Genomic DNA, 12,476 nt, shown 5'->3' on the forward strand with positions numbered 1-12,476 from the left:
GTAATTTAAAATTTTACACCATTTTATTCCTCCTCTTTGTGGACAGAGTGAGGATTTCATGTTAGGGAGGATACAGCATGTTATCTTGGAAGGAGAGTCATAGACAGTAGAAGTAACTTCAGCTGTGCCCCAGAGAAGTATATTGGGATCTGTGCTGTTCATATTGTATATTAATGACCTGGTGGCACACTGTATAGTGACCTGAGACTTCTGTCTGAAGGAGCTACACAAGTATCTGTCAAATCTTGACAATATTTCAAAGTAGTGAAAAATAGAATGTAATTGAGCCACAGTTGGAATCAGTTAACTCATACAAATACCTAGGTGTAACAATAATTTATAATGATATGGAATGAAATGATCATATACACACAGTCACAGGTAATACAATTGACAGCCTTCAGTTCATTAACAGGATACTGAGCAAATGCAGTCATTCCACAATGAGCATTGCTTACAAAATGCCTCTGTCACCTGGTGTCTGAGACCAATATTAAACAGGACTAACAGAAGATATTGTACATATAAAATGAACCACAGCATGAATACTTTGTATTTCTATTCCTTTATTGGTTCTGTAAGTGGTAATTTGTAATTTGTTCAGGGAGGGGGGGTGCACCAACAATTTATGACACTAGTTCTGTAATATGCCAACACTGCTGCTATTGTTGATGTGTCATATGGAACAATGTTAGTATGGAATAGTGCAAGCAACCATCACATGTGATTTCAATGTGTGTTGAGTTGATACCAAATTCATCCCCAGCCCATTGATCCAGATTCAAAAAGAACATTGCATTGAAGTCTGACAAGGACTCCATCAGCAAGCTGTGGATGACCCGTCCTTCATGTTAAGGATCATTACAGACGATGAAATATGGGTGTGCTAGTAGTATGTTGAGACAAAGCAACAGTCTTCAGAGTGGAAGAGCCCATCATCTCCATGCCATAAAAAGGTGAGGCAGCTCTGCAATGTGACCAGTTACACCTTTTTCAACATTTGTTGCATTGTGAAACACCAATTGGTCCCCAAAAAGCAGATCATCAACAGCAAGTTCAGTGTCACAGGGTGGAATTTCTGTGCAGCGTGGAAACTGATTGCTACTATTATTTCCACAATTTATTATAAACTATTATAAGCTTGTTAATACTAAACCACTGTGTTAAATTTTGTTTGATGTAGGCTGTCTTCACCATATGTTCTAATTGGAATACTTGTGTCATCTGCAAAAAGTATTGTTGTACCAGTATTTATTCTTTCTCCTAGGTCATTAACATATGGAATGAAGAGAATGGGCACAAGAACTGACCCATAGAGGATTTCTAATATGATTTTTTTGGCACACTAGCATAAAAATTAGAGATTTTGTACATTTCTGCACCTTTATCTTTTATGTGAGTGATGTTTTGACAGTCATGGAGGTGAGAACAGATTCATCTGTTTGGTAGGCCTCAAATTCAATAACTGTTTAGTTTCTCACAACACAAAAAAAATCAGTTGGCAGTGGAGCTGGGAGGCTCTTCTATAATATTCTTGTGCCTTGATATGGATTTAGTACAAGAAAACACATATTCAGCATTTACAGGAAAAACATAGCTACTGATACAGTCATCCAGACAGCAATAAACATGCAGATTGTGTGTTGCCTCACATCTGTTCCATTATCCAAATCAGCCTTTCAAACCCAACTACAAACCATCAAGCAAATCACTTCCATCAATTGCTGTAACTCTGACCTGACTGATAATATTGTATGAGAAAAGAAAATAAATAAAATTACACTACTAATGTGTGCTGTTCAGCAGCATTTGCTCAGTAGTTTCAAAGACTGGTGCAAAATTCCACACATTTACAATATTTCAGACAATCTTGCAAAAAATGAGTCACACAACAACAGACCTGCATTTCATAATACCAATAACATAACAAAATTTTTACTAAACAGTAAAGACAAAATGCAACCCTCGACACATAGTGATGTATATGAAACCACCTGCAAACAGTGAGTAAGTCAGGCAGACCTGTGACATGAGAGTAGCTTGTGTGTGTGTGTGTGTGTGTGTGTGTGTGTGTGTGTGTGTGTGTGTGTGTGTGTGTGTGTCTGTCACCTATTGTTCACAAAGGCCTTAATGGCCAAAAGCTTTATTTATGACATAAATGATAATTAATTGAAATCCTCAGCTGCTGACAGATGTTGTTGATATACCTCAATGGGGACAGCTGAAACTGTGTGCCTTTAACTATATCTGTATCCTTGGTGGCTCAGATGGATAGAGCATCTGCCATGCAAGCAGCAGTTCCCAGGATCGAGTCCCAGTCAGGGAACACATTTTCAGCTGTCCCCATCAAGGTATATCAACAACACCTGTCAGCAGCTGAGGGTTTCAATTAATTATCATTTATTGTAGAGAAGCTGCACAGTCATCAATGGTATCTGTTCTTTCGAGAACAGTTACTATCTTCATGCATTATTTGTGACAGTCTTTTTGTTGTGCCTATCTGTGACTCAGCATCTCCGCTATGTAGTGTTTGTTTATATTGTTTGTTTGTTTCATCAATTTTGTTTACATCAGCAGCAGAAATGTACCATGCTTGGACAATGCATCTTTTTATAACACCCAAAAGTATGCATCTGGGTATAAGACTTCTTGTCAGTCCCTTAATACTATGAATAAATATCTCATCCTCACTTTATAAATAGTTTTCAGTGGGATACAATTTGTGTCAAAATTTGATGTTCAATACAACAATACAATGGAGAGGTTGTGTATCTATCAATAAATAAGAATATTTTTAAAAAAATATTTGTATAAATATTTTATCAAAATAGTATTGGTGATCTTCTTTTAGTATTAATATAGTCTCCTCTTATTTTGCTGTATTCTTATTCCTGCTGTGGTCCACTTGTTTTATTTTATACAGAATTTATTAATGATGCTAGTTTGGGAAAAGATATATAATTAAAAGAAGTTTATCTATGGCCATAAATTTATCAAATTTGCTATTGATATTGTTTGAACTGTAACATCAGCTCCATTTGCTCCCTTTGAGAAAAAAAGTAATCTATGTTTCCTTCACTGAACTTAGAATCCATGTCCTCAACTCTAGTGAATGCTTTATTAGTAGAGGCTGCTGAAATTTTGCTGTATCTTCAACATCAGTAATTTGCAAGTTGTGCTTTTCTTTTTATATTTTGGAACATTCATGCCATAAATGAAATTTGGTTTCTCTGTTTACTGTAATTTATCAACATGTTATCAATCCTCACTGACAGTTATTTAAATATCTGGAAGCATGGTTTCCATTGCCTTAGAATATGCTAAAGTATTTTCAGAGTGTATTTTCTTGAATGCAAGACTCTGTAATGTTAATATGGATAATATATTAACACGTTCAGGTGGTAGTGAGTGCTGTTTGGCTTATGTTATGATGTTAACCTTCAGATTCTCTCCAATAGTCTCTACCAGTTGCATGAAAGTTATTTTGATATTAAATACACTACTTTTGGAATTACTTTACTTTTACGCAACATACTTTTCTATCCCATTAGTAACTACTTCTAATGGTCGCAAGATGTCACAACCATCTGTAACTGTTGACACGGGTGGTCTGTTAGCATTGCAATTAATATTATTAATCATCCATGGATTAGTTTAAGCTGTGATTCTTTTCTTACCTCATCACTTGCTACTACACTTTGTGAAAACCACATTACTATCTCTCAAAACAAAGTCTGGGATAATTTTAAGGAAAAATACATGGAATGTGGATCCAAATATTTAATCATTTGTTGTTTCATGGAACACACTTTATTGCTTAATAACAATTATTATGATTACAAATTAAAAGCCTTGTCAAGAAAATAACAATGCTCACAATAATTTAAAGAACTTGAACAGACTCAATTCATTAATAACAAGCTTTAACAATTTATGCCATTAAGAAAAGCGCTTGAAACCAGGAATATACAGTCCCCAAATACAAGTACAAAGTAACACCAACTAGTTGTGGCCGCAAGCTTGTACAACAAACTGAGTCCTACCAGTAAAATGATTTCTAAATGAATGCCACTAAAGGTACTAACAAGTCCCAAGCATGGCTAACACTTTACACAGGTAGACAACACCCACACAAAATACGGAAAGGATTACAAGTCATGTTACTGATTGTGGCTGTCGGAAAGGCCTTAACAATCTATAAAACTTAATAACATCCCTTAAGCAATAAAAGGCACAGTCCTCCAAAATACAAGAAAACCTAGGAAGGCACACAGTTTAAATGTGACTCCTAGCTGGTTTGCACCAGCAGAAGCATTGACAATGACCCTTAAGTAAATACACAGTCCCGCAAAATACAAGAAAAGCTGGGAAGGCATACAATTTAAATGTGACTCCTTACACACCAGCAGAAACATTGACAATGATGTTTAAATAAATATACAATCTCCCAAAATACAAGATAAACTGGCAAGTACATCAGGTGGTTATCACAGGCAACAATCAGGCAAGTTTTACAATGAGTGGAGTTAGCTAATAACTGTGGGTAAAAAGAGGAGGAACCTCTCCAGTTCATACTAATAAGTAAAGGGCTTTAAAAGTGAACACACTCCAGAATTAGCAATAATGGTTCAATGTCTAAATGAGTAGTTAAATAGAAGGTGTACTAGCAAGACACTTTGGGCTAGCAGAACATGCTTTGAAGATTATTTGCTTGCTGAATTCACTATATCAAATAGATCAATAATTCCAGATTAATTGGTGACACTCTACCATGGCACATATCAAATAACCACCTTTACTTAACTGGAGCCTACAAGAGGTGGCTGGTAGAATTGCCAGATTGTGGGCCAACCTAGATGTCATGTGACAATGGAAGTGTCGCTGCAGCAGAAAGAAAATACATCGCCGCTCAGGGCCCAGGAAACAGGAATGCGGTATCTGCTGCCAAAAGTACCCTGCCAACACACATCAGAAGGGAACAGTAACCTGCTCAAATAAGGCTACAGATGAGAATGCCTAGTATGTAGGCAATATTAACTTATTCTGGAAGTGACTACACATACAAGTAACAAGATTAATACCCCTAAAAATTACTTGAAAATTAACAAGTTGAAATATCAGCTCCTACATATTCAATTACTAGAGCATATTCATCTGTAAAAGGGTCACTTGCCTTCAACACAGACTATGTTACAACTTCAATTTCATCAACTTAATTTATAACAGAGAATGCTCATACACTTGTGCGGAATATAGCCTGGAACAACAAATTATCATCAGTTACACTGACCAATGACCACACACACAATCACTCATAGGCGCATTAATATGACAGTTCCAATTCCACATTAACACAGACAGGGCCTTATCACAACAAGTACCAATAAAAAAACCAACACTTAACTCCACTCAGGTGTGAAGGAGCCGTGACTTCCAGGATTCCAAGCAGGGGTGCTATTGCCTCCAATCTGTACAGGTGGTCTTTGAGGTGATGTAAAATTTAATTTTGCAGAGTTGACCTGGAACTTGCCAACCAGGTTTCATGTGACATCCACTGCTCTTCCTGCAACTCACTGCTAGCAATCCTTAACCCAGCTAACAAGGCTTGCTACAACCAATTTAACCACCTGCAGCTTCTCTAGGTCCATACCAGACAGCAGTAATCTCCCAAAACCAGCCACGTGCCCTCCAGCTATCTACCCATGCCAGGGCCCACCACAAACCAACAACATACACTTCAACCAAAGACCCTAACTCCTGTCATATGACCAGGATCAATATCGGCAGCCCAAGTAGTTAGTGTTACCAGCAAATGCCATGCCCATGCAAATTAAAGCCACCATGGCTCACAATCCTTTTTCATTATGAGACATTTATGGGAAAATAATTGTTTAAATGATGAAAACATTTTTGGTGGTGGTGACAAGTAGCTTGTTATTTTTATCAACATCAGAGGTCAAAATGTTGTCTTTCACTTTTGTCTTTAAAGGCCAGTCCACACGCAACAACCTGTTTTTGAACATGTCTGTGCATATGACAGCTGCACATATAGATTGTGACCTGTGGATGGGAGATTTGCATAAATATGAGATATGGGCATACATGGGAGTTGTACTTGGAGGTTTGAGCAAAATTGTTCAACCCTGTGAGCACTAGTTATGTCAGTGCAGACAAATCTTACTGCATGGGCTTCGTATCACAGTAAATTTTGTGAGCAAAATGTGTTTGAGTCAGTGGTTTTAGAGTCTACTGTTTCTTGTCTGTATCTGCACACTGAACTTTAGAATGGCAGATACATATAAGTGTTCTAAAGAGTTCATTGCTAAATTTAGTGAAATGGATAGCAGTCAGACTTGTTTGTGGAAAATTAAGAGCAATGAAGAGGTCTACAGTGGTTGAGATAAGAAGCTGCTTGTAATTGTTTAATAGAGAAATAATGAGCAATTAACCCCATGGGAAATGAGGAAGGTTGTTTTTACTGACTGTTTACTGCAAAAAGCTAAGCAAAGTATATCTATAACAAAGTCCATTCAATCTGTCACCAGGGCTGGTGAAGTATACAGGATGATCCATTGATTGTGACTGGGCCAAATATCTCACAAATTAAGCATAAAAAAAAAGAAAAAAAACAAACAAAGAACAAAACTTGTCTAGCTTGATGGGGAAACCAGATGGCGCTACAGTTGGCCTGCTAAATGGCGCTGCCATAGGTCAAACTGATATCAACTGCATTTTTTAAAATAGCAACCCCCCATTTTTTATTACATATTCATGTAGTGTGTAAAGAAATATGAATGTTTTAGTTGGACCACTTTTTGGGCTTCGTGATAGATGGTGCTGTAACAGTCATAAGCATATGGCTCACAATTTTAGACAAACAGTTGGTAATAGGTAGGTTTTTTAAATTAAAATACAGAACATAGGTATGTTTGAACATTTTATTTCTGTTGTTCCAATGTGATACATGTACCTCTGTGAACTTATTATTTCTGAGAACGCATGCTGTTACAGTGTGATTACCTGTAAACACCACATTAATGTAATAAAAGCTCAAAATGATGTCCGTCAACCTCAATGCATTTGGCAATACGTGTAACGACATTCCTCTCAACAGCGAGTAGTTTGCTTTCCGTAATGTTCGCTCAGCCATTGACAATGGGCTGAATCATGTTGTCAGGTGTTGTTGGTGGATCACGATAGCATATATCCTTCAACTTTCCCCACAGAAAGAAATCCAGAGACGTCAGATCCGGTGCTTCGATGACCAATCCACCTTTCATGAAATGTTGTTGTTGTCGTCTTCAGTCCTGAGACTGGTTTGATGCAGCTCTCCATGCTACTCTATCCTGTGTAAGCTTCTTCATCTCCCAGTACCTACTGCAACCTGCATCCTTCTGAATCTGCTTAGTGTATTCATCTCTTGGTCTCCCTCTACGATTTTTACCCTCCACTGCTAAATTTGTGGTCCCTTGATGCCTCAGAATTTGATCTACCAACTGGTCCCTTCTTCTTGTCAAGTTCTGCCACAAATTTCACTTCTCCCTAATTCTTTTCAATACTTCCTCATTAGTTATGTGATCTACCCATGTAATCTTCAGCATTCTTCTGTAGCATCACATTTCGAAAGCTTCTATTCTCTTCTTGTCCAAACTATTTATCGTCCATGTTTCACTTCCATACATGGCTACACTCCATACAAATACTTTCAGACAAGACTTCATGCCACTTAAATCTATACTCGATGTTAACAAATTTCTCTTCTTCAGAAACACTTTCCTTGCCATTGCCAGTCAACATTTTATATCCTCTCTACTTCGACCATCATCAGTTATTTTGCTCCCCAAATAGCAAAACTCCTTTACTACTTTAAGTGTCTCATTTCCTAATCTAATTCCCTCAGCATCACCTGACTTAATTTGACTACATTCCATTATCCTCGTTTTGCTTTTGTTGATGTTCATCTTATATCCTCCTTTCAAGACACTGTCCATTTCATTCAACTGCTCTTCCAAGTCCTTTGCTGTCTCTGACAGAATTACAATGTCATCGGCGAACCTCAAAGTTTTTATTTCTTCTCCATGGATTTTAATACACTCCTGGAAATTGAAATAAGAACACCGTGAATTCATTGTCCCATGAAGGGGAAACTTTAGTGACACATTCCTGGGGTCAGATACATCACATGATCACACTGACAGAACCACAGGCACATAGACACAGGCAACAGAGCATGCACAATGTCGGCACTAGTACAGTGTATATCCACCTTTCGCAGCAATGCAGGCTGCTATTCTCCCATGGAGACGATCGTAGAGATGCTGGATGTAGTCCTGTGGAATGGCTTGCCATGCCATTTCCACCTGGCGCCTCAGTTGGACCAGCGTTCGTTCTGGACGTGCAGACCGCGTGAGACGACGCTTCATCCAGTCCCAAACATGCCCAATGGGGGACAGATCCGGAGATCTTGCTGGCCACGGTAGTTGACTTACACCTTCTAGAGCACGTTGGGTGGCACGGGATACATGTGGATGTGCATTGTCCTGTTGGAACAGCAAATTCCCTTGCCGGTCTAGGAATGGTAGAACGATGGGTTTGATGACGGTTTAGATGTACCGTGCACTATTCAGTGTCCCCTCGACAATCACCAGAGGTGTACGGCCAGTGTAGGAGATAGCTCCCCACACCATGATGCCGGGTGTTGTTCCTATGTGCCTCAGTTGTATGCAGTCCTGATTGTGGCGCTCACCTGCACGACGCCAAACACGCATACGACCATCATTGGAACCAAGGCAGAAGCGCCTCTCATCCCTGAAGACGACACGTCTCCATTCATCCCTCCATTCACGCCTGTCGCGACACCACTGGAGGCGGGCTGCACGATGTTGGGGCGTGAGCGGAAGACGGCCTAACAGTGTGTGGGACCGTAGCCCAGCTTCATGGAGACGGTTGCGAATGGTCCTCGCCGATACCCCAGGAGCAACAGTGTCCCTAATTTGCTGGGAATTGGCGGTGCAGTCCCCTACGGCACTGCGTAGGATCCTACGGTCTTGGCGTGCATCCGTGCGTTGCTGCGGTCTGGTCCCAGGTCGACGGGCACGTGCACCTTCCGCCGACCACTGGCGACAACATCGATGTACTGTGGAGACCTCACGCCCCACGTGTTGAGCAATTCTGCGGTACGTCCACCCGGCTTCCCGCATGTCCACTATATGCCCTCGCTCAAAGTCCATCAACTGCACATACGGTTCACATCCACGCTGTCGCGGCATGCTACCAGTGTTAAAGACTGCGATAGAGCTCTGGCTGACACTGTCGGCAGCGGGGAACAAATGCTGCACAGCTAGCGCCATTTGACGGCCAACACCGCGGTTCCTGGTGTGTCCGCTGTGCCGTGCGTGCAATCATTGCTTGTACAGCCCTCTCGCAGTGTCCGGAGCAAGCATGGTGGGTCTGACACAACGGTGTCAATGTGTTCTTTTTTCCATTTCCAATAGTGTAACTACTCTGAATTTTTCTTTTGTTTTCTCTACTGCTTGCTCAATATACAGATTGAATAACATTGGGGAGAGGCTACAACCCTGTCTCACTCCCTTCCCAACCACTGCTTCCCTTTCATGTCCCTCGACTCTTATAACTGCCATCTGGTTTCTGTACAAATTGTAAATAGCCTTACGCTGCCTGTATTTTACCACTGCCACCTTCAGAATTTGAAAGAGAGTATTCCAGTCAACATTGTCAAAAGCTTTCTCTAAGTCTACAAATGCTAGAAACGTAGGTTTGCCTTTCCTTAATCTTTCTTCTAAGTCGTAAGGTCAGTATTGCCTCATGTGTTCCTGTATTTCTATGGAATTCAAACTGATCTTCCCTGAGATCATCTTCTACTAGTTTTTCCATTCGTCTGTAAAGAATTTGTGTTAGTATTTTGCAGCTGTGGCTTATTAAACTGATAGTTCAGTAATTTTTACATCTGTCAACACCTGCTTTCTTTGGGATTGGAATTATTATATTCTTCTTGAAGTCTGATGGTATTTCGCCTGTCTCATACATCTTGCTCACCAGATGGTAGAGTTTTGTCACGACTGGCTCTCCCAAGGCCTTCAGTAGTTGTAATGGAATGTTGTCTATTCCCGGGGCCTTGTTTCGACTCAGGTCTTTCTGTGCTCTGTCAAACTCTTCACGCAGTATCGTATCTCCCATTTCATCTTCATCTACATCCTCTTCCATTTCCATAATATTGTCCTCAAGTACATCATCCTTGTATAGACCCTCTATATACTCTTTCCACCTTTCTGCTTTCCCTTCTTTGCTTAGAACTGGGTTTCCATCTGAGGTCTTGATGTTCATACAAGTGGTTCTCTTATCTCCGTCTCTTTAATTTTCCTGTAGGCAGTATCTATCTTACCCCTAGTGAGATAAGCCTCTACATCCTCATATTTGTCCTCTAGCCATCCCTGCTTAGCCATTTTGCACTTTCTGTTGATCTCATTTTTGAGACGTTTGTATTACTTTTTGCCTGCTTCATTTATTGCATTTTTATATTTTCTCCTTTCATCAATTAAATTCAATATTTCTTCTGTTATCCAAGGATTTCTACTAGCCCTCATCTTTTTACCTACTTGATCCTCTTCTGCCTTCACTACCTCATCCCTCAAAGCTACCCATTCTTCTTCTACTGTATTTCTTTCCCCCATTCCTGTCAATTGTTCCCTTATGCTTTCCCAGAAACTCTGTACAACCTCTGGTTTAGTCAGTTATCCAGGTCCCATCTCCTTAATTTCCCACCTTTTTGCAGTTTCTTCAGTTTTAATCTACAGGTCATAACCAATAGATTGTGGTCAGAGTCCACATCTGCCCCTGGAAATGTCTTACAATTTAAAACCTGGTTCCTAAATCTCTGTCTTAATATTATATAATCTATTTGATACCTTTTAGTACCTCCAGGGTTGTTTCATGTATACAACCTTCTTTCATGATTCTTAAACCAAGTGTTAGCTATGATTAAGTTATGCTCTGTGCAAAATTCTACCAGGCGCCTTCCTCTTTCATTTCTTAGCCCCAATCCGTACCCACCTACTATGTTTCCTTCTCTCCCTTTTCCTACACTCGAATTCCAGTCACCCATGACTATTAAATTTTCATCTCCTTTCTCTATCTGAATAATTTCTTTTATTTCATCATACATTTCTTCAATTTCTTTGTCATCTGCATAGCTAGTTGGCATATAAACTTGTACTACTGTAGTAGGTGTGGGCTTCGTATCTATCTTGGCCACAATAATGTGTTCACTATGCTGTTTGTAGTAGCTTACCCGCATTCCTATTTTCCTATTCATTACTAAACCTACTCCTGCATTACCCCTATTTGATTTTGTGTTTATGACCCTGTAGTCACCTGACAAGAAATCTTGTTCCTCCTGCCACTGAACTTCACTTATTCCCACTAAATCTAACTTTAACCTATCCATTTCCCTTTTTAAATTTTCTAACCTATCTGCCCGATTAACGGATCTGACATTCCACGCTCCAATCCGTAGAACGCCAGTTTTCTTTGTCCTGATAACGAAATCCTCTTGAGTAGTCCCCGCCCGGGGATCCGAATGGGGTTCTATTTTACCTACGGAATATTTTACCCAAGAGGACGCCATCATCATTTAATCATACAGTAAAGCTGCAATCCTCAGGAAAAATTACGGCCGTAGTTTCCCCTTGCTTTCAGCCGTTCGCAGTACCAGCACAGCAAGGCCATTGTGGTTATTGTTACAAGGCCAGATCAGTCAATCATCCAGACTGTTGCCCTTGCAACTAGTGAAAAAGCTGCTGCCCCTCTTCAGGAACCACACGTTTGTCTGGCCTCTCAACAAATACCCCTCTGTTGTGGTTGCACCTACAGTACGGCTATCTGTATCGCTGCCTCCCTACCAACGGCAAGGCCCATGGTTCATGGGGGGGTTTCATGAAATATGCTATTCAATACTGCTTCAACCGCATGCGAGCTACGTGCCAGACATCCATCATGTTGGAAATACATCGCCATTCTGTCATGCAGTGAAACATATTGTAGTAACATTAGGAAATCAGCATACATTGCACCATTTATGTGAATTTTAAAATCAGATTGCCATTGATAAAATGGGGGCCACTTATCCTTCCTACCATAATGCTGCACTATACATTAACCTGCCAAGGTCGCTGATGTTCCACTTGTTGCAGCCATCGTGGATTTTCCGTTGCCTGATAGTGCATATTATGCTGGTTTACGTTACCACTGTTGGTGAATGACGCTTCGTCGCTAAATAGAACGCAAGCAAAAAATCTGTCATCGTCCAGTAATTTTTCTTGTGCCCAATGGCAGAACTGTACAAGACGTTCAAAGTCGTTGCCATGCAATTCCTGGTGCATATAAATATGGTACGGGTGCAATGTTGATGTAGCATTCTCAACACCGACGTTTTTGAGATTCCAGATTCTCCCGCAATT

Source organism: Schistocerca gregaria, chromosome 2 (genome assembly GCF_023897955.1).
Source record: "Schistocerca gregaria isolate iqSchGreg1 chromosome 2, iqSchGreg1.2, whole genome shotgun sequence".
In the NCBI taxonomy this organism is placed as follows: Eukaryota; Metazoa; Arthropoda; class Insecta; order Orthoptera; family Acrididae; genus Schistocerca; species Schistocerca gregaria.